This window comes from Parasteatoda tepidariorum, chromosome 3, assembly GCF_982258835.1.
Source record: "Parasteatoda tepidariorum strain Cologne lab strain chromosome 3, Ptep-v5.0, whole genome shotgun sequence".
Classification (NCBI taxonomy): Eukaryota; Metazoa; Arthropoda; class Arachnida; order Araneae; family Theridiidae; genus Parasteatoda; species Parasteatoda tepidariorum.
In genome coordinates this window covers 71,045,592-71,066,964 of record NC_141757.1, presented here as the reverse complement: position 1 = coordinate 71,066,964, position 21,373 = coordinate 71,045,592, and the positions used below count along the sequence as shown (strand labels likewise).

The window sequence follows — 21,373 nt, the reverse complement described above, 5'->3', positions numbered from 1 at the left end:
TCTCATAATGTATTTTTAAGGAAATTTATCTTGTTAGGGATAACCATTTTTCATTTTTTTTATCTCTTTATGAATAAAGAAAACATAACATCTTTTACAGAATATATATTTTACGAAGGATATCGAGCTTAATAATTTGGATTGTCATAAAACACTGCAAAATTTGTTTAATCTGTTTGAAACGCAAATATTTTAAACTTTTTAATATCAATATTATTTTTCTGAAGGAGAGGAGATATTTTTCACCAGTTTCCTTAACCCCTTAACGATCGGTTAATTTCCAAGAAAACGGTCATGAAAGTGCCTATTTTTTTAAATCCCTGTATCCCTGATTAGTGCTGACATCTAGTTTAAAATAAACTAACTATCTACAATTACCTTAAAAATATACTGGCATTGCCATCTGGAGTGTAAAATGAGAAATAAAATGTTTCCCGGACAAAAGAAATGAATTAGTTTTATTCTTATTAGTGCGTTACTACTGAACACTCCAGCTCGGAAATATCACGGGAGCGAGAAATAGAGGGCGAAACCTCACCCCGCCATTTTCACGGGAGCGAAAAGGAAGGGGTAAAGCAGGAGAGTCAAATCTATTTAAAAGGGGGACATAATCAAAATTCGCGTATACCTTTATGGTAACAATGGCAGGGGACAATTTTTTTATGAAAAGGTACCTTCCGATGACAGTTGACAGATTGCTATTATCAATTGAACGACTAATAATTTAACAGTTGACAGTTTAATTTTTTTTATTTAGGTCGTTTTTAAATTTAAGATATATGTTTATTCAACGAGAGTTATTTTTCAATATAGGGAAATTAAATTACCCTATATAGAGAAATAACTTATGTTGAAATCCAGAATTGAAAATACCAATATTTAGCGTAAGTTAATTGGTGATAGGGTTTCAAAGTCCTGAATGCGTTTCTATTGAAAATAAAAGAAATGTTTCTCAAACAAGGATCAAGAACATGCTATTAAATGAAGTTATCTGAGATTTTTGAAAACACTTTTGTAGAGTCAAAATTAGTTTCTGAAGTTTTTTACAGTGTGAGATTACAATTTATTCGACTGTTTCCACAGTTGAAAGTTGATTTTTTTTTAAATGCAGTGAACTTGTTTCCTGTTATTTATTTCATGAGTAAAATTATTGCGAAATAACAAAGTAATCCTATAATTTGTAACATTAAATCCAAAGATCTTTTCCATCTATCATTTCAGAAAGTTTTAGGTATTAAGTAAAAGTAAAACACTCAACACATTGTGCTATTAATGTTTCTGAATTATTAGACTACAACAGTTTATTCTACTGTTTCGACAGTTGACAGTTTAAAAAATTCTTTTAAATTCAGTTAACTTGTTTGCTGTTATTTCTTTACTAATTAACATTATAATGAAATAATAAAGTAATCCTATAATTTGTAAAGTTAAATCCAACGATGTTATTTGCTGCTTTTCTAGGGAAAGGAAAATGTTTAATTTCTATTAAATTATATAAATAGATTAACAGAATCCCAAAATGAGTAACAGTAACGTTCTTCTTCCTTTTTCTTTTTTCTTTCTTTCTTTTAACATTTTTAGTTTTATTTGATATTCAAAATTCGAAAAAAAAAACCCAACTATTATAGAGTTTATTATTCAAATCTCCCTCTAGAACCCACATTTCCAGTCTGATCTTGGGGGTAGTAAAACCCAATACTGTCGAAAAATTCTTTAAAAGTAAAAAAGCTCATGTTCAATGATGCCATCTGAAGTATCAATGTAAGTAAACTGACTATTGAGAAATAAGCGACAAGTCAATAGTTAAGTGTATTAATAATTATTTGTTCTAAACAATTATGACATGTGCATTTTTTAATGTGTATCAAATCACTAGTTCCAAGTTCTTGATGTTATATAAGATTTGTGCTGGCAAACATAGAAGGTGACAATTATTAAGCCATATGAAATAAAAGGTAAATTATTTAAAAACTACTGAGTATGCAAACTTTATTCAATATGGAAAGGGGAGTGGGGAATAATACAATGGGGAATAATACGTCACTATAGATATTCGGAATCAGGTTATGACATCTTCGATATGCTATTATGCTTCATCATTGGCTATTGTCGCAGACGAATAGCAAGATTTTGCATAAGTCGCTGAAGTGTCGGAACATCGATGCTGTCGATGCTACCTCTTGAATGGCAGTTTTCTGCTCAAAATCGAGTTTGGTGTTATTTTGATCATAGTCTTTAATATAGCCCTACAAAATGCGTCATGTGTGTTCAGATCCGGTGGATACGATGGCCAAGTAAGTTCCATTCTAGTAGACTCAGGGTACCTCAGAGCCAGAATGCGGTCCTAAAAGTGCTCCCCAAGGACCTCAAACACTTTCTTGGTCTGGTGGGGTCGAACTTCGTCTTGCATGTCCACCTTGTTGACACTTCGGATAACGGGGATGAAATAGTTTTCCAAAGCCTTCACATATCGTTCAGTAGTCACCTTTGCCGTCTACAAACATCGCACTGATTATTCCGTAATTGGACATTGCACTTCATACAGTCACTCGTTGAGGATGGAGAGATTTCTCGATTGCCAAATATGGATTATCAATCCAATGAGCCAATTTTGCTCGACATGCTGCACCGTGACATTTTATCATCCATATAGCCGACAGCAACAAGTTGCGTGTGCCTGCGCATACTAATTCCCATCATGCCCTGCGGCCAACCACGAAGTTTGAACTTCATCACGCAAACCGTTCAGAAGTTATACGGTTTTGTTTCACAATAGTTCAATAATTGTCACTCTGTACTAGTAGGTAAGAATCATTGAAGTCCATATAATGTATTTTGTGGGGAATACTAACATGGATTAAACTAATATGAGCCATCGAATAACGAAATAAAACTAAATTACCAAAATAAACAATTTATTAAAAACTTTAAAATGAAAAACTGAATTAGAACATACTTCAAACTTCCAAAGTGGTTGGAAAAAAAGGCTCTGCTCCTTGAAACTCGCTTAGAGCCAAAGTAAACTGCTGTCGCGAAATCGCTAATTCAACTAACTGGCGAGCAGGCAAAAATATTCCAGTTAGCAAGAGTTTCAGAGCGCATGCGTAACAAATTAGAAAAGATTTCTCCTAATAAGTTATCGTTAGATTATTCAACTTCGGCTGAACATATTTAGTATGAATTCTAATAGTTTTAGCAATTCCAGAAATATGCTGAATTTTGGTCAAAGCTTTTTTCCTTGAAAAAAACTCAGTTTTTGACAGAAGATGGGAGATAGTTTTATAAGCTAAAGCGTGTGACCTAAGTAAAATAAATCTGTTTCCTCTAGAAAAAATATAATTGCCTTTTCAATAGAACAGAAGTAAGTAGACAAATTGCGTTTAAAGTGTTTTTTCAAAAATATTACAGGTGTCTTAAAAAATAGAAGTTGGTAATTAATAACTGTAGAATTTCGAAATTTATATTTATCATAATTACCGTGTACTAACTTCTAAAAAGCAAAGCTAAATTGAATACCATAGCTTTTTTTAAAGGAGGGTAATAAATTAAATATTTAAACAGGAAAATTAAATTACTATATTTGTTTTTAAATTTCGTTATAATAATTGTTACTTTTTTGAACTTGTTTCTTCACAGAGTTTACTTCATACTAACTATTCATACTTAAGCGAAATTTCAATATTTCGCAAGAATCTTATTATTTCTTCCCTTGCTTACTTAAGTAAACGATTAAACTCTTGCCCCAAGAAAAATAGCTCTATTCTCAGGGCTCATTTCAGTAAAAATATTATTCTTTGAGAAAGTCATTGTTTGAAATAATTGAAATTATTATTTCAATATCTCAATCGTGGTAAGATAAAGATTTGTTTAACTCTTATTTGATTAACTATGTAGATTTACTTCACACTTAATAACATTAATCTTTCTTAACAGTGTCGTTTTGTTTGCAATAATCTATCATGTTATTTACGTTATTTACGAATCTTGAGGGAAAAAAATTATCTGATGCATTACTTAAAATAAAAGTTAATGCAAATAAATGAATTGGATATCAATTCTACATGGCCGAAGGTGATACAACAATTGAATATTATTTTTGAATAAGAAAGACGAATGATTGATTAATAATTTGTTGCTGTGATGCCATTATCACCATTACAAACTTCATAGCTTTTAAATTTCCTTTATTTCATAACTGTAATCATTTTTGATCTTTCTTAACCCCTCCTAAGATAAATAAATAAATTCTCAATAAATGTAACATGCAACTTTTTATTTCAATACAAGTGTATAACTAATTATTATTCAATGTTACGACAAATGAGTATCAAATTCTGTTTCTAATCTTTCTTTCTTTAACCACGTTTAACATTAACATTTGTTGTTATTTGATTTTATAATGTATAATATTAATATTAATATTAATACGTGTAATATTAATAACGTGGGGTTGGCTTTATTTCTGGCTGTATAATTCTTCGACAGCTCGCCAATTTTTGGATATATTCTAATGGTCTTAAGCAACGGTTAGCAAGTCTTCACTCACTGATACTTTGAATTTTAACTGGGGGGGGGGGTGGTGGAATTGGATACCTAGGGCTCCTCAGTTCGAACGTTGAAAGTGTTGCAAAAATTCTATAAAAATGGCTGCTTATAAAAACCTTCTCTTTGTCTTTGTAAAAGAGTTGTCTAATAATTTGTTAATAATTATTATAATGTTATGGATAGGACCATGCTTGTTAATTTTAAAAATACTGCCTAATAAAGAAAGATGATTTTCTTTGTTTGATCTTATTTCAGCTATTACTCTATTTTAGTACAAAGGCAATGTACAGAAAAACATTAAAATTAACTGGCATGATATTGTGCTTAGTTGTTTCACGGATTTAACTTAATAAGTAATCATGCAAATTAATGATCTATAATATAAAAAATTATTTAGTGTAAATATTAAACCGCATTCAATTTTCATTTCACCATACCTGAGAAAGTTTTAAGCTAATCTAAAAAGTTTTACTCATAATTTTAAATTCATTTATTCCATGCAGGAAAATAATTGCTAATATTGTTTATTGTTTATAATTATTTCATTTAGTAATGGGTGGAATTTGTTGGACGAGTAAGGTATACAGATTTTTACACTGTATTAAACTATGCAATTTTAAATGACTAAACACAAAATTTGAACGATATTGGTTGAATAGTTCTCGAGAAAAGAAAGCTTAAAAACGTATCCTTTTTTAAAATTTAACTCAGAATTTAGATTTTCTAAAATTTGATCCCCTTCTCTTATTTTGTCAGGCACAAATCCAAATATGTCGAGAAAAAAGTATGTTTATTCAGAGAAAATGTCTTTTTTTTTATTAATAAAATTAACTTGGAATCTCCCTTTGAATTTTTAATAAAATTGGCTTTTAGGTCATGTAAATCAAGTCTACGTATAGGACAGGGGTGGCGAACCTTTATACACCAACGTGCCATTTTCTCTAAAAAATTGCTTAATGAGGTCATAGACGTGCCGTCAAATAATTTTGACTTCGTGATTATTGGGAAAGTAATAATACTAAATACTATCAACTGAAAACTCTTTATTTACATTGAAAAAAATTACATTTTGCAATGTATCAGTTATACACGTGATTCAACTTAAAGTAACATCAGTGTGACTTCTGTTGTTACAGATTAGATGACCTATAACTTATATTAGGTTGTAAGATGTTACTTTAAGCAGGACTGTTGACTTTTTTTGCTAGTTATTTATTGTTAGCTTGTTTTTTACGGTTATTAATTGTTTTTTAGAATTAATTTTTAATTTTTTATTAATAATTGCTTGTTATTTTGTTTGTTTTTTGTGAATTTTAATTTAATTGTTACATATGCTTCATAGCGTAATGACATTTGTGTAATAACAATTCATAGTGTAACAATAATTGTGATCGGTGGAGTGCCCAAAATATTGTGTCGCGTGCCATAAATGGCACGCGACACAATATTTATAGGACATACTCTGCTGACTCAGCTACATTTGCTGTTCGCTGCAAGTATTGCCCCAATGCAATACTTGCAGCGTTTCACTTTCGATTCATCTTACTTCAATTGTTTGCCCTTGTTTTAACAAACATCGCTTTACTTTTTTCGGAGACACGATTTTATGCATCAAAGATTTGTTAGATAAAAATAATCTTCCTAACATTTTAGCACTTTTATGTACTATTGAAGTTTTAGGTTGTATGTAATTGTTTAATAGTTCTTACCATTTAAGTAAGTTAACCATGAAGCTTCATCCATTTGGATGCATATATCTTTGCGGTGTTTTAAGAGTTTTCACTTTTTTACCGAATTTTACTTTACCGTTTAATCAGTTTTCAAAACTGGCGCAGCATGTCCTTTTTTGAACTTTGTGCCACTAAACTCTACATTTAATTCAATTCTATTCATGCAAATCAAATCATTAGATTGGAACAAAAATTATTCTGGGTGATTTATTTTTTTTTGCACACTCTCCATACGCTATATGAATCATGGACAAATTAATCTGCGATAAGAAAAAATTCGAATTTTAGTCACCAGGTGAAAGGAGAGCAAGCATAAAGAACAAAAATCCGATATCGGAGTCGCAAAAATTCACTTAATCATTGCATATATTCAATATTCTATAACTTTATCAATAGTGCATATTCCGTGAGTTCATTCGTAATACAAAGGATTTCTCTTTCTATTGGTGTGTTGTGTTTGTTTTCATTTGAAAGTAACTTTTTCTTTCAACACATCTTAGCCTCTATAAATTTATTAATACTCTTTACCAACTCCTTCATTTGTGTGGAAGAACGATTTTATGACATTAACTAGTGGCTTTTTAAACGATTCCAAACTTCATTAATGACCAAAAAAGTACCATCTACTGGTCATAATGCGAACTATTTTATCGTCGCAAATTTCATTTTTCTATGGTGCATATAAAACATATATCCTTAACCTGAACGGACAATATATTGGTCAAAGCAGGGTAAATTTAATTTTAACCATTTTGTAACTTTTTCTTTTAGAAAGAAGAAATAATAAATCGATGGTAAAGTTAACTATCTTAAATTCTTCAATGCAATTTTTAAGAGCATAAGTAGCGTATAGAACAAATTTTATTCCAAGCTTGATGCGAAGGAATTTATTTCACATCTTTTCAAAAAAGTGGATGGGGAGAAAAACGAAATAGATTGACTTGCATTTGCATTCCAAATGTTCTACAAAGTTCCTCCATTTGCACATTTCTCCAAAGCCAAAAAAATTGATCTCCATTCAAATGGACCTGAGAATTTACATTGATGTCTCTAGTCAAGATTTTTAAAGTAAGAGAACCAATATTTTTCCGATTTAAGGAGCAAATAAAAAATTTTATGTTTGTAAAGAAGATAAGGTTAAAATGTTATTTGCCATTTTAACATAATATATTGCCATTCAAAAGAGTAATGTATCTTACGTTTTAAAATTCATATAGTTGTAATAAAAAGAACCTAGTTTCTATCCTAATATTTTTTTTTACACAATCTTGAGCTTTTTTATGTAAATTGCTGTATTTCTTAAAAATATTGGTAAACTATCGTAGTAAAACAAACTATGATAATTTAAGTGAAGATGAAAAAAAGTACTATTTTTATTACTTAACTAAAATATTACTCAATCATACAACCCGTAGTTTATATTTTAATACTAAAATTTTGATTTAATTGGCCTACAAAATTCCTTGCTTTATAATGTTTTACTTTTTATAATACACTGGTGCCCAAAACTTAAGCTTAATTGATATTTATGAGAATATTTGTGGGAATCAAAGTCAGAGATATGAATAAGAAAACCATGCAAAGATTATTTATCACTTTCATTTGAAGAACGAAAGTAAAGGAAAGTGACTATTTTGAAGTTAAATGAAGTGCATTTTGGTAACCACGCGTGTTACAAGAAATCAGTGCCCAAATGTGCCATGCGAGCGTGGGTGAAACGTAGCAAAAAGTTCCCAGCATTTCATAGAGCTCTTTTCCGTTTTGGAACAAAATTTGGTCTGTACAGAAGGAATACAATCTGTTTCCTGAACATGTCTCATACCTTGCTCAATATGATTAAAATCAGCAGAATCACCAGAGCATTGCATGTGTTAGATATGTTCACGTTCAGTTGACCAGGATTACATGGTTTCGATGCACGTTATCATCCATGAATATGAATCCAAAATCAATAGCACCTTAAAGCAAGAGAACATAAAGCTAAAGAACTTAGTTTATGTATCTTTTAGCGGTAACAGCACGCGTGTCAAAGTGGTCATCCAGCATTATGTCTTCTCACATTATGACTCCCTTTAAGGAAAAATCATGTCTTTCCATGATGTTTCAGGTGCGAAAACGAGCTCCATGCTCGTAGCATTTCTTTACTCAACATCAATCAATATTCTGAGTAAATAGGGACACAACATTGGCCCACTATTGCAAATTCAAGCTCCGGATTATGTAAAGGCTTGAGAGGAATGCGAATGGCTGGTCATCTAGTTTACAGCAAAGCATGACTGAGATTCATTTGAACAGTTTCTTCAAAACTTGTAATATTTCGACGGGATCGGAACTGAATTGTTTGGCACAACTGTCCCACTGACATCGTTTAGTTATTTATTAATATTGGTCTAGACAAAAGCTTACAATTCTCGATCGTTGGGCAACATTTCCCGGATTCTGAAGCCTATACCACTGTCTTGAAAGCTCACACTGAGACACTATCTGACTTTGGATTTCTTCGGTGCGATATTCACATTACAATATTTATTCTTTTCATAAACATGTCCATTTTGCGTTTTTTTGTTATCGATCGGCCTTTTCCATTGTTTAACTCATTCTTCCACACAGCGATTGCGAATTACCTGCCTGGTCTCAGTATGGCGCGTGCACCGGTTTCCTACCTGTTCTGATCTTGTTTGTTCCGATACTTCTTATTCTCATATCTGGCTCTTATCTGGCTAAGTTTTTTTTATTATTTTTTTAATTTTAAAGCAGTTTAAAATTCATTCAAACGCTTTGTTTAATTCCTTTTAAATATTTAAGCTATAGCAAAAGTGGCACTAGACCTAGTATATATTTCGGATATTTACCAAAGGTCTAGTCATAATAGGTCTGGTTAAGTGCCATTGCCCGGTATAAATTTTCTCGGTATACCCTACACTGATGTTTTCTTAAAGTCAAGTGCCATTGCCCGGTATACCCTACACTGATGTTTTCTTAAAGTCAAGCGCTATTGCCCGGTATATATTTGCCCGATACTCCAAACACTGATGTTTGCTCTAATCTATCGTCAGTAAGCATTAAAATATCGAATGAATGTAATTATATTCACGAATAAATTAATATCAAATCGGATGTAATAAATATTTCGGACATTCACCAAATCGACTAATTTGATTGTGAACATTCACCGGTGAAAGTCAACAACCACCGATTTCGGCCATTCACAGTAACATGCACATCATTTACATAATAGCCTCATCAGGACGATTATTTCATACTTTTTTCTAAATAGCATCCGGCATTTCAAAAAGTAAAAATAATTGGTTTTGTTGGCGATGATCTCGCAAGGCGATAAAGAATAATGCATAGTACAGGTAAGAAAGATATTAACCTCGAAAGAAAAGTGGATTAATACCCCAAGGAACCTACTGAAGTAGACTCTTTTACCTTCAAACAAACTCTACTTGTAATTTTGGTCAATTTTATCAAATTCCGCGTTCTTCCACATTTAAGATTCTTCTTACTCACGTTCTTCCACATTTTATGAATTATGCTTGACCTTTGGTCAGTTGATAAAACATCAGTTTGGTCAAATTGAGTTTAAAAAAGTTAAAACTCAATTTTGGTTCTGTTTTACATTACTTAGAATTAGAAATTACATAACTTGGATTAGATTTCTTCGTAAGAGAAAGTAACAGCTAATGTGAAAAACATAGAAATATTTCTTTTTATAACAACATTCTTCGTTCTATTTTTGTAAACTGAAAAAAAAACCCAACTGCAAAACATTTAATGTGAGATAGATCCTTTACACCTCTATGGCATCAACTTTCTATTGTTTCTATAATTTCATCTATCACCATTGTACTAAAAGTACTACTTCATTAGATAAAGTTCGACAATATTACCTTTTCTCATCTTTTGTGATAGACAATGATTATGGGAAAAACAAACAAGGTTAGGTTATTCCTATATGGAATTGCAGGTTTTAACTTTTATGCTTTAATGAAAAAACATATTTATAGCACATGAAGAAAAGAAAAGCTATTACAAGGCTTCTTTTTGAAGATACTTAATTTTGTGCTGGTAGTTTTTTTTTTTAATTATGGCTATAAATGTAAAGAAATGACTTCTCGAATACAAGCTGTGTCAGTTTAGTGGCTTCACTTAGCGACATTAAAATTGATTAAAAATATTAGTACAGGAAAATGTCCAAACCATCACCCTATTTTAACATTTAAAGTATTAGCATACCTGATTTTTTTAATGTATTCCTAAGTATTCTGAATCGATTAGTTAGCTCTGAAAGGATTATTGTTATGACATCAACTATTATTTGGATATAAAAAGCAACTCAAAAATATTAAAGATTCTCCAACAGTCATGTGTTTTTAAAATGTATAGCTTATAGTACGAATTGTATATAAAAATATGTACTGCAAAAAATTTGAATAACATAAATGAATAACATGCATTAATTTTATAAAAAAAAACATAATCACATAAAAATGTAAGGATGAACGAAAGAAACATCTTGTGTCAAATTTTTTTAACATCCCAACAATATTTCAAATGCAATCAAAATTTCACGGGATTAATTTATAATACTAGCCACTATTGATGACCAGCTTGGTCATCTTTCAAAATCTTGATCATCCTTATCATATTTATTTTGTGTAACATATATTCTTGAATGGTAAACCAATAGAATGTACATTACTATTGTATTTAAATATTCCAACTCTTCAATCTCTTCTTTAATCCTAATATCTTAATTAGTTTTCAACATTGCATTAGCCAAATTTCTTTCACTAGCTAAAATTAAAATAAGAAATAATGTAAGATAAATAATTAATAATATTCCTGAAATATATTTCGAAAAAAGGAATGTTCGTGATCAGTTTTATGTTTTACATTTAACTTGTAAAAATTTCGATGATTATAAATTTATTAGTCTCGTGTTAAAAATAAGTGACACGCGTAACCTTAAGATTAATCCTAGATGAATTGAATTTTCTTGATATGAAAATAAAAAAGTTAAACGTATGCATAAATTCCAAATGTTTCTTATCTAATTATAATGCCTTCCTTTACAGCAGAATCTTTTCCTACATTATTCGAGAAACTACGTAGCTCATTAAATATATTAATAGCAACATCTAATTTATTGATACAGGATGACTAAATGTGTGTTATATAATTGATGTGTTGTTATAATGTGTTTGGTGACGGAGTGAACCACAGGTCATGGGTTCTATCTTTTTGGACCGGACAAGACTGACTCAGCCTTTCAGCGGGTTGATAAAGTACCAAGTACCCTTGGGAACTAAGCACTGACCACACAACCGAAACAATTGCTCCAGCACCCCAGAGTCCAAGGCCAAAAAACTGAGATGGGCACAGTAGGCCTTTGCACTCCTTATCGCGGCACTGAATTTAATTTCTTACTTTTGATACGATCACCTTAAATGTATATTTTAAGAAACCTCGTTAAAAACTAAAACAGTAAAGCACACATATTTTGCTCGCGAATTAATGTTTAAGAAAACAAAAACGCTTTAGAGATATGAAGAATCACTATTGTGGAAGGCCGGTGTGTAGTACATCATAACTTGTAATATTTCCAGTTGCAACTTTAGAATGTTTCTAATTGCTGCTTTCCTTCGGTAATCAAACAGATTTTGATTTCTCAATAGTGATTTGTCTTAGTAATGTTTTGTTTTTTTCTTCGTTTTAACATTAGTTTGAAGCTTCCAATGTCTAATTTCTTTTGCTTTCATTTGCAAGAATTCTAAAACTACATATTAAAAGACACATTAAAGAAAACTCTATATACTTGTTTATCAGGATGACTATATATGCAATATTTATCAAGAACGAATACGGCAATGTTCTAAAATACAATATTTACGCCAAGTAAGAAAAATAATGCGATAAATTCAAAAATGTTTTCTTTCTTAATTCGCATATTAATTACTCTCCTTACCAAAGTAATTAAGATCTTCATGCAACAAAAGTATTAGTTCAAATGAGATCTATTATTTGTAAGTCCTTATCATATCTGCATTAAAGTAAAAGATTTAGTTTTACTCTAATGTTAAATATAATGAGAAAATTCAAGACGGAGATTACGTTGATTAATAACGAGGTACGCTACTGAACAACGGGAAGTATCTATAATTAATTATGTCATTTATTTCAGTCTTCGAAAGCATTATTTCCTAAGATATGATACTGATTTTAGTTGTTTGTTTTGATGTACCCTTAATTCAAATACGTTACAAACAATTCCAAGGAAAACAATACTTTTACAACAAGCGAGACTTTTGTGGTGTAAATAAATATTAAGAATTGTGTAAATTTTTAGTGTGAAAATTAATCATAATTAATCAAGGCTTTATGTATTATTGACACACAATTATTAATATTTTTAGGCTGTAGCAAGTTCAAGAATAATTTAGTATAATTTATCTGTAAAAAGATAGTAGTATCACTAGAAATATGAGATTCCAAGAGTTTATCTAGTCCAGTTCCTCAGAACTTTTTTCAAATATTTTTACAAGATTAAACTTAGGAAAGAACACCTACATATATTTCTTTAGTAACCCTGCCATGGAACTGTTAGTAGAGTTATAGGCGCTTTCTTTGTACGCTTACCGAGAAGAATTTAGTATTTTCACTAAGGAGCTTAGAGTAAATGTATATGAAAGTGCGGCACGACGCTAATAAACCCTTAGTAGATACTAAAGGTCTTCAATCAGAAAAACAGAACCAATTCAATTACATAAGTACCGTTTTATAAACCTTTGCCAATTAGAAAAGCAGATAGCACAATTCAGTGAAAGACTGAACGAGAATGGACGGTGAGATTCGTACCCACTACCAACACGCTTTAGAGAGTTATGAGGGTGATACCGCTCGTGCAAGAAGACTCCTAACATTTTATTTTATTTTATAACCGTTGTTGAACAGCCGACTCAATTTTGATTTTGCCGCTACCAATGTTCAACTCCATAGCCTCGTAATTTGGAACCCAATCCAGAAGACAAGGGAACTCCTGAATCAAGTATTGGGAGAAATTTGCCTTCGTGGAGGACTTTCTGATGGAACTAACCTGCATTCGCGTTGCATGGAGAGGAAGACCATGAGAACCTCCCACGGTTAGTCTAACGGCAAAAGGACTCTGACCCATGATTCGTCTACCATTGGGGACATTTCATGTCAACACTGTGGTCGATGCATGCCGATGCATGCCGTATTCTTATTGATCAGTCATTGCTGGGATTCGAACCTGGTTCACCTCATTGGAAGGCGAAAGCTCTATGCCCTTAATCGTCACGTCTCAAGACCCCTACCATGTAAAAAATCCTGCAAACACCATTCAAAAAAAATTCTTTTCTTCCTTTGAAAATGAAAGTTGAGGTAAGTTTGAAAACTATTTAGATGGCGCCGTAAACGTTACATCAATTTCTGCTGAAGTAAAACAAGCAAAAACTTGTTTATTAGGTTACAGCTGATTTTTTTGTAACTGATGCCACGAAAGAAATTTCTGGTAAATGTATGCAAAAATTTTTTACTGCATATCTATGCTGCTCTTTTACTGCTATACTATAATCTAGATGCCGCTTTCTTAATGGTTCACGTTCTGTATGTAAGAAATCCTGATTACATTTTTAGTGTTAAAATTTATGAATAATTAACCAATGTTCTATGCATAATTGATGCAATTAATTCCTTATATTTGTCTGATATCGGTTCTGGTTGAACTAAACAAAGTCATGCTTTGATTTTGAGGCCGCAATTTTAAAAACTCGCTTGCTACATTTACGGTAACCTGATTATATTCTAATAGTTAAAATTATTATTTAGTTATTATTTTGCAATATTATACATAATTGATCTATGTGATTAATACTATATGTCTCAAAGTTAAATTTTTAACCCATGCAATAGTTATTAAGTTAACCCATGCAATGGTTTTGAGGTCATAATGTAAAAGACTCGCATTTTATATTTAAAATACCCTGATTACATTCGTAGAGTTTAAAATTTATAAATAATTTACTGTGTACATACAAATTTGATATTTGTGTATGTATATGCAATTACCGCAAGTAAATAATAATATTTATATAGCTAAGATATTCTGCTTACATTTTTAGAGCTGAAATTTATGAATAATGTACGGCAACTTTATACATGATTGATATATGTAATTTAAAATATTTGTCTGAAACGTGATCAACTATGATTAAATATCAAAACTCTGGTTGGATCTTAGAGTAATATTTTTTTAAATCTCGTCAAGCGACTTTTTAAAATCTCAAATCTCGCCAAACTAGGTTTCTAGAAGATATTTCGGGGAGATATGTTGCAACCTTATTGCAAGTTACTTTTTATTTAATTTTATTAAAAATATTTTAATAATTTAATTTTTTTTAATAATTAAAAAGCAGCTTTGATCCAAGTTATAATCGCTAACTTGGAGAGATTTCAGAAAGTCGCCAAGGGGTGGACTATTCTAGAATTTTATCCAAAGCTCTTAATTATACATAGTTTCAGTGTAGGTAATTATCGCAAGGACAATAATCAAATAGGCATCGTAAAATCCAATCACGCGAAATAAAAAAAAATAGTGCGTGGAGTCCCACCGCGTGGAAGAAGTTAAACTTCGCAACCTGCGACGTTAATTGTAGAAGAATCAGCAGTCGTGGAAGGATCACTAGTTCTATTCAACGACTCTTTTTCCTGCTCCGCTCGCTTCCGTGCTCTGTAATCACGGTAATATTGTGCATTTTCCCCTCGTGGACCTCTTGAACCAGTGGAAGTGCTTGTGGTTGCCTCATCGTCTCGCCCTGGAAAATGTATTTGGATTAATAATGTATGTGAATGCGTCATAATGTAATTTCAGAAAAGAAAACCTAACAATCAATTGATATTCACAAGAGACGTACCTTGACATAACCTTAAATCCGTCGCATTGTCCGTGGGATTGTTTTCACTCATTTTTTACAATTGTTATCCACTAAATTTGAAAATAAAAAATACTACCCTATTGAATTATATGTGTATCAAAACAAGCTAAAAAAATATTTATAGAAAAACAATTCGCGATCGCAACGCTCGAGTACGCCCTCTATCGGGAGCCTGTAAATATCAGACATTAATTTATCACGTTTTCATTTAGTTCCATCAAAATCATCTTCCATGACGGACGCCATTTTCTTAGCAGCAAATAAAAATTAAAATTTCCCTAAGGAACAGCTGAAGAACTTGAAAAAACTAACCAGAACATGCCAAACATTGAAGCAGATCACGCCAAGCATTTGAAGAACAATTTCTCAATAATTTTTACATTTCTATTACCAACAACATAACTTACAATTTCATGATCACTTGCTGTTACAGATGTGTATATTACGGTGAAATAATTTTTTCTGTCTTCAATTCATTACAAATTAAAATGAAGTCAACATTGCTTTCGTCATTCCAATAAAGAAATGTGAATTCAGAACGTCAAGAACTGCAATAGTTATATAATTCCTCTTTGTTATAGAACAGTATATATTTCTGTATCTATATAATTCGGAAAACAAAAATAAAGAATCAACCAAATTACTTGAAATAGTGTCATTTGTGCTGATGATTAATAAATTTTTTATCGTTTTCTTGGTACGTATTTCTTAGTTTTGAAAGAATAGATAATTGGGTATAATATAGCCTACGTCACAGGTTGTGTTGTTCCTACTAAATTTAACCCATGAACGGCATTTTCTGCGAGCCTAACTTCAAGCCACAAATAAACAAACGAAGTGCTCGATCGTTTAAATAGCTGCTCGCCAGATTTTATTGCATTATAAAGAAAAGTTATTGAAACTAAATACAACTAAATAGACAACAACAACTAAAACAAATAACAACAACTACTAATAACAATAACTAAATAAACAACAACTAAATTCCATTCGTTTAGCATTGTGTCATATGTTGTTCCTACTAAATCGAAGTAGTTGTGTTTTTTTCATATTATACCCAATTTCAACTAGAATTCAGCTGTTCTGTTTTTAAGCTACATATTTAAATTCATATCGAGATCTTACAATTGGGTATAATATGAAAAAAACACAACTACTTCGATTTAGTAGGAACAACATATGACGCAATGCTAAACGAATGGAATTTAGTTGTTGTTTATTTAGTTATTGTTATTAGTAGTTGTTGTTATTTGTTTTAGTTGTTGTTGTTTATTTAGTTGTATTTAGTTTCAATAACTTTTCTTTATAATGCAATAAAATCTGGCGAGCAGCTATTTAAACGATCGAACACTTCGTTTGTTTATTTGCGGCTTGAAGTTAGGCTCGCAGAAAATGCCGTTCATGGGTTAAATTTAGTAGGAACAACACAACCAGTGTCGTAGGCTATATTATACCCAATTCGCGATCGCAACGCTCGAGTACGCCGTCTAGCGGGAGCCTGTAAATATCGGACATTAATTTATCACGTTTTCATTTAGTTCCATCAAAGTCATTGACTGAATCAGACGCCATTTTTTAGCAGCAAATAGGAAACAAAATTTCCCTAAGGAAAAGGCCGAAGAACTTGAAAAAAATCTCCAGAATATTAGTAAATCCTTCAGGAACAGAACACGCCAAACATTTGAAGAAAAATTCCTCAATTAATTTTAATTTCTATTATCAACAAACTTGCAACTGATGACTTCCGATTTCGGATACTGTTACAGATGTGTGTATTAAGGTAAAATGCATTTCTTCTGTCTTCAATTCATTACGAATTAAAGTGAAGTCAACATTGCTTTCGTCATTCCAGTGAATAAATATGAATTCAGAACATACAGAATTGTAATAGTTATAGCATATTCTTCTTCGTTATAGAATAGTATATATTTCTGTATCCATATAATTCGGAAAACAACAATAAAAAATTATCCAAGTTACTTGAAATAGTGCCATTTGTGCTGATTCTTAATTAATTTAAATCGTTTTCTTGGTAAGTTTTTTTTAATTTTGAAAGAATAAGTTCAACTAGAATTCAGCTATTCTGTTTTTAGCTACATATTCAAATTCATATCAATTATAAAATTTTGCTGTGTAGTATGTTATCTAAAAGTAATGAAGGTATAAACTATGTATCTATTATTTGAGAATAAAGTTTTCAAACAAGGAACTTATCATTTTGGAATTCTCCGGGAATCATAAATCAGGTAAGTGCAATGATTTTTACAATAAAAAATTTGCTTGTAAATATTTTTTTTTCATTTGATGATGGTTCTCTACAGAATGGTTTTTTACGTCTGATTAAGAAATATAAGAATAATAAAAAAAGAAACAATATGAAAGTTTTTATTTCAATGTTAATAATTCTTAAAATCGTTTTTTTTATCCTAAGAATTCTTTATTTTCCGTTTTTTAGTTTATAATTTTTTGATAAAAATTGTTCTCAAAATACTTTTGAAAAATTAAATGGTATAACATTATGTGTTTATGTATACTTCTTGTATATTCCAATGTTTGAAATAATATGATTCAGAAAAGTATGGAATAAAAATTCGGTACTTACGACGTATTAACGCCACCGCCGCTACAGATTTGGCGGTTTTTAAATGCCGCCAATCTACACTTAAAATTTTTGCGACAGTTCATAAAATAAAACACTTTATTTAAAATCAAAATAGTTAATTGGATTTCGGTGGAAAATGAGCCGATATAGAGTTTAGCATAGATTCAAAACAATCATATCGCCATATGAACTCTGATGAATAAGATTCCAAATGAAATAACATTTCCAAAACGTACGTTTGCCAAGATAAAGTTTTATGTTGTGGGAATTGGTACATTTTCGTTTTTTCGGTCAAATATTTCCCTCCTGAAAAAATAAAATTGCATCTTGTTTTGTTTTTGGCAAATCCCAAAGACGAATATTCGTAGCACTAAAAATGGCGACAAAAAAGAATTGTTTTTTTGTTTTTGTTTCGTCAGCATTTTTTTATTTTACGTTTCTTAGTTTCTAAATAATGATTTTTATTGAAACTTGAAATTTTTTGATAAAAATTGTTGTCAAAAAACGTTGTTTACAAAATTAAATTTCATAAAATTATGAAGCTTATGTATACTTTTTGTTCATTTTAATTTTTGAACTAATATGATTCTTAAAACTATAGAATGTAAAGTTTAAATGGGCCTTTCATGTTATATCATTAAATTTAGTAATACTATTTCTCGGGCATTAGGTTTTAACTCTTATAAGAATATACATATTTTTTTCTGTTAATGTACAAATATTTTTCCGATGTGTTTTGGATATTCCTTCTCTAATAAAAAGAGATACCATTTTGTTTTCGGTTGTACAAGAAAGAAGATCAAGCATTTTTCTTTTTTAAATTTAATAAGCCACATTAAAGAAGGAACGTTGCAATGCTACACGCTACATTAACGACGTCTCCAGAGTAACTGAATGACGGTTCATATGGAAATCGCAGGTAAGCGTCTCATACAACAACGCCCCCTATAGTTCGTTGCGATCGCGAATTATAAAATTTTGATGTGTCGTGGTATGTTATCTAAAAGTAATAAAGGGATAATCTATGCACATATTATTTGAAAATAAAACTTTCAAACGAAGAACATTTCATTTGGAACTCTACGGATTTATAAAGAAGGTAAGTGTTATGATTTTTATAATGAAAAATTAGCTTGTAAAACTTTTTTTTCTTATTTGATGATAGTTCTCTACAGAATGGTTTCTTACGTCTGATTAAGAACTATAAGAATAATAAGAAAAGAAACTATATGAAAGTTTTTATTTCAATGTAAAGAATTCTTAAAATCGTTTTTTATCCTAAGAATTCTTTATTTTCCATTTTATAGTTTATAGTTTTTTGATAAAAATTGTTGTCAAAATACTTTTTTTGAAAACATAAATGGTATAACATTATGTGTTTATGTATAATTCTTGCATATTCTAATGTTTCAAGTAATATGATTCAGAAAAGTATGAATAAAAATTCAGTACTTATGTATTAACGCCACAGCAGCTACAGATTTGGCTGTTTTTAAGTGCCGCCAATCTACACCTAAAATTTTTGTGACAAATCATAAAGCGAAACACTTTATTTAAAATCAAAGTAGTTTATCGGATTTCGGTGGACAATGGGCAAAATATTTCGCTCCAGAAAAAGTAAAATTGCATCTTGTTCTATTTTTGGCAAATCCCAAAGACGCATTTTCGTAGCACTAAAAAATGGTAACAAAAATCGAAGAACAAATCATTTTGGAATTCTTCTGATTTATAAAGCAGGTAAGTGTTATTTTTTATAAAATAAAATTTTTTACTTTCAAGTAGCTTTTTTCTTGATGATAGTTTTCTATAGAATGGTTTTCTACGTCCGATTATGAATCAAAAAAGAAAAAAACATGAAAGTTGTTTATTTTAATATAAGGAATTTTTAGAATTGTTTTTTTTTTGTTGTTTTGTATCGTAAGCATTCTTTACCTTACGTTTTTCAGTTTCTAAATAATGATTTTTATTCAAACTTAAAATTTTTTGATAAAATTACTTGTCAAAAAACTTTATTTACAAAATTAAATTACATAAAATTATGAAGCTTATGTATACTTTTTGCTTATTTTAATGTTTGAAGTAATATGATTCTTAAAACTATGGAATGTAAAGTTTAAATAGGCCTTTCAGGTTATATCATTAAATTTAGTAAAACTATTTATCAGGCATTAGGTTTTAACTCTAATAAGAAGATACATATTTTTTTCTGTTTATTTACAAATATTTTTCAGAAGTGTTTTGGATGTTCCTTCTTTAAAAAAAAGAAGAGATACCATTTTGTTTTCGGTTGTATAAGAAAGGATATTTTTCTTTTTTAAATTTAATAAGCCACATTAAAGAAGGAACGTTACAATGCTACACGCTACATTAAAGACGTCTACAGAGTAACTGAATGACGGTTCATATAGAAATCGCAGGTATGTGTCTCATACAACAACGCCCCCTATAGTTCGTTGCGATCGCGAATACTCTTATGACTTTTATTATTTTTATGCTAGTGAGAACCAAAACAATATGGAAATGAATGAGGGAAAACTGGATCCTATCACGTGAATAAAAATGTAGCGTTAAACGTTTAACGCAATCTTGTTGGAAGTCGCATAAGAAGTATAACTTCAATAAATGACATCCAACCAAGCTTTTAAATTACTCTTTTTTTTTAATCCATAGAAATCATGGAAATTTTTTTAATTTTATTTACAGAAGTATAAAGAGTCGATAGGGTGACTAGATCGACTGCCGTCACAAATCATGCTCACACCTAAATAAATAAAGTAAATGATAAATTTTTCAGTGCATCGTTTTTTACAGGTACAATATGTATGAAAGGATTGTAAAAAATCAGTTTAGCTAAACTTTAACAAATTTCAGAATCATTCTAATTTGACACTAATTCTGAATATACCTAGCTTTTTGTTAATTAAAACGAATGTAAAGATTTATATTGCACCAATATTAAACTTACATTTGCTTTAACTTTAAATACGATGATTAAACAAAAGGTTTATACTTACAGTTATAAACAAAATGCTGGATTCTTAAAGAATATTTCAAGAAAAGTCTTAAATATTGAATACATTTAAAATAATCACATGAACTGCATGTCCTGTAAACAAAGCCTTCTTTCTATACTACAAAAGGGTTAGAATGAGGATTGTTTGTTTAAAATTTATATTCATGTGGAAATGAAGCTTGGTAATAGTTCAAATAATGAGACTTGGAAGGATGTATCTTTCAGTAGTTCAAGCGTTTGCTTAATAACTTTATATTACCTTAGACTAGCAAGGCACTTGCATTTTAATGGATGTATTAAAATATACATATTCCTATAGTTTTTTAAGAATTTTGAATGATAATATTAAATAATAAAATTTTTAAATAATGAGAAATCTTTAAAACCATATTTTTTGTTGCTGATAATTAACATAAAATCACATCTTTTGTATAAACAATATGAGGAAATATCTGTAATAATAAAATTGATAGTTTGTTTGGTGTCTTTGTGTGCCTGTCTCTCTTATTAAAGCCCTGGATCG

General features: G+C 30.3%; 1 protein-coding gene across 1 annotated transcript in view; it reads left to right on the top strand.

Annotated features, from left to right (window-relative positions):
• The window catches only part of Ac76E (adenylate cyclase type 2 Ac76E), a 187,062-nt gene that overhangs the window by 121,236 nt on the left and 44,453 nt on the right, over nt 1-21,373 (top strand). The gene's annotated exons all lie outside the window — the stretch shown is intronic.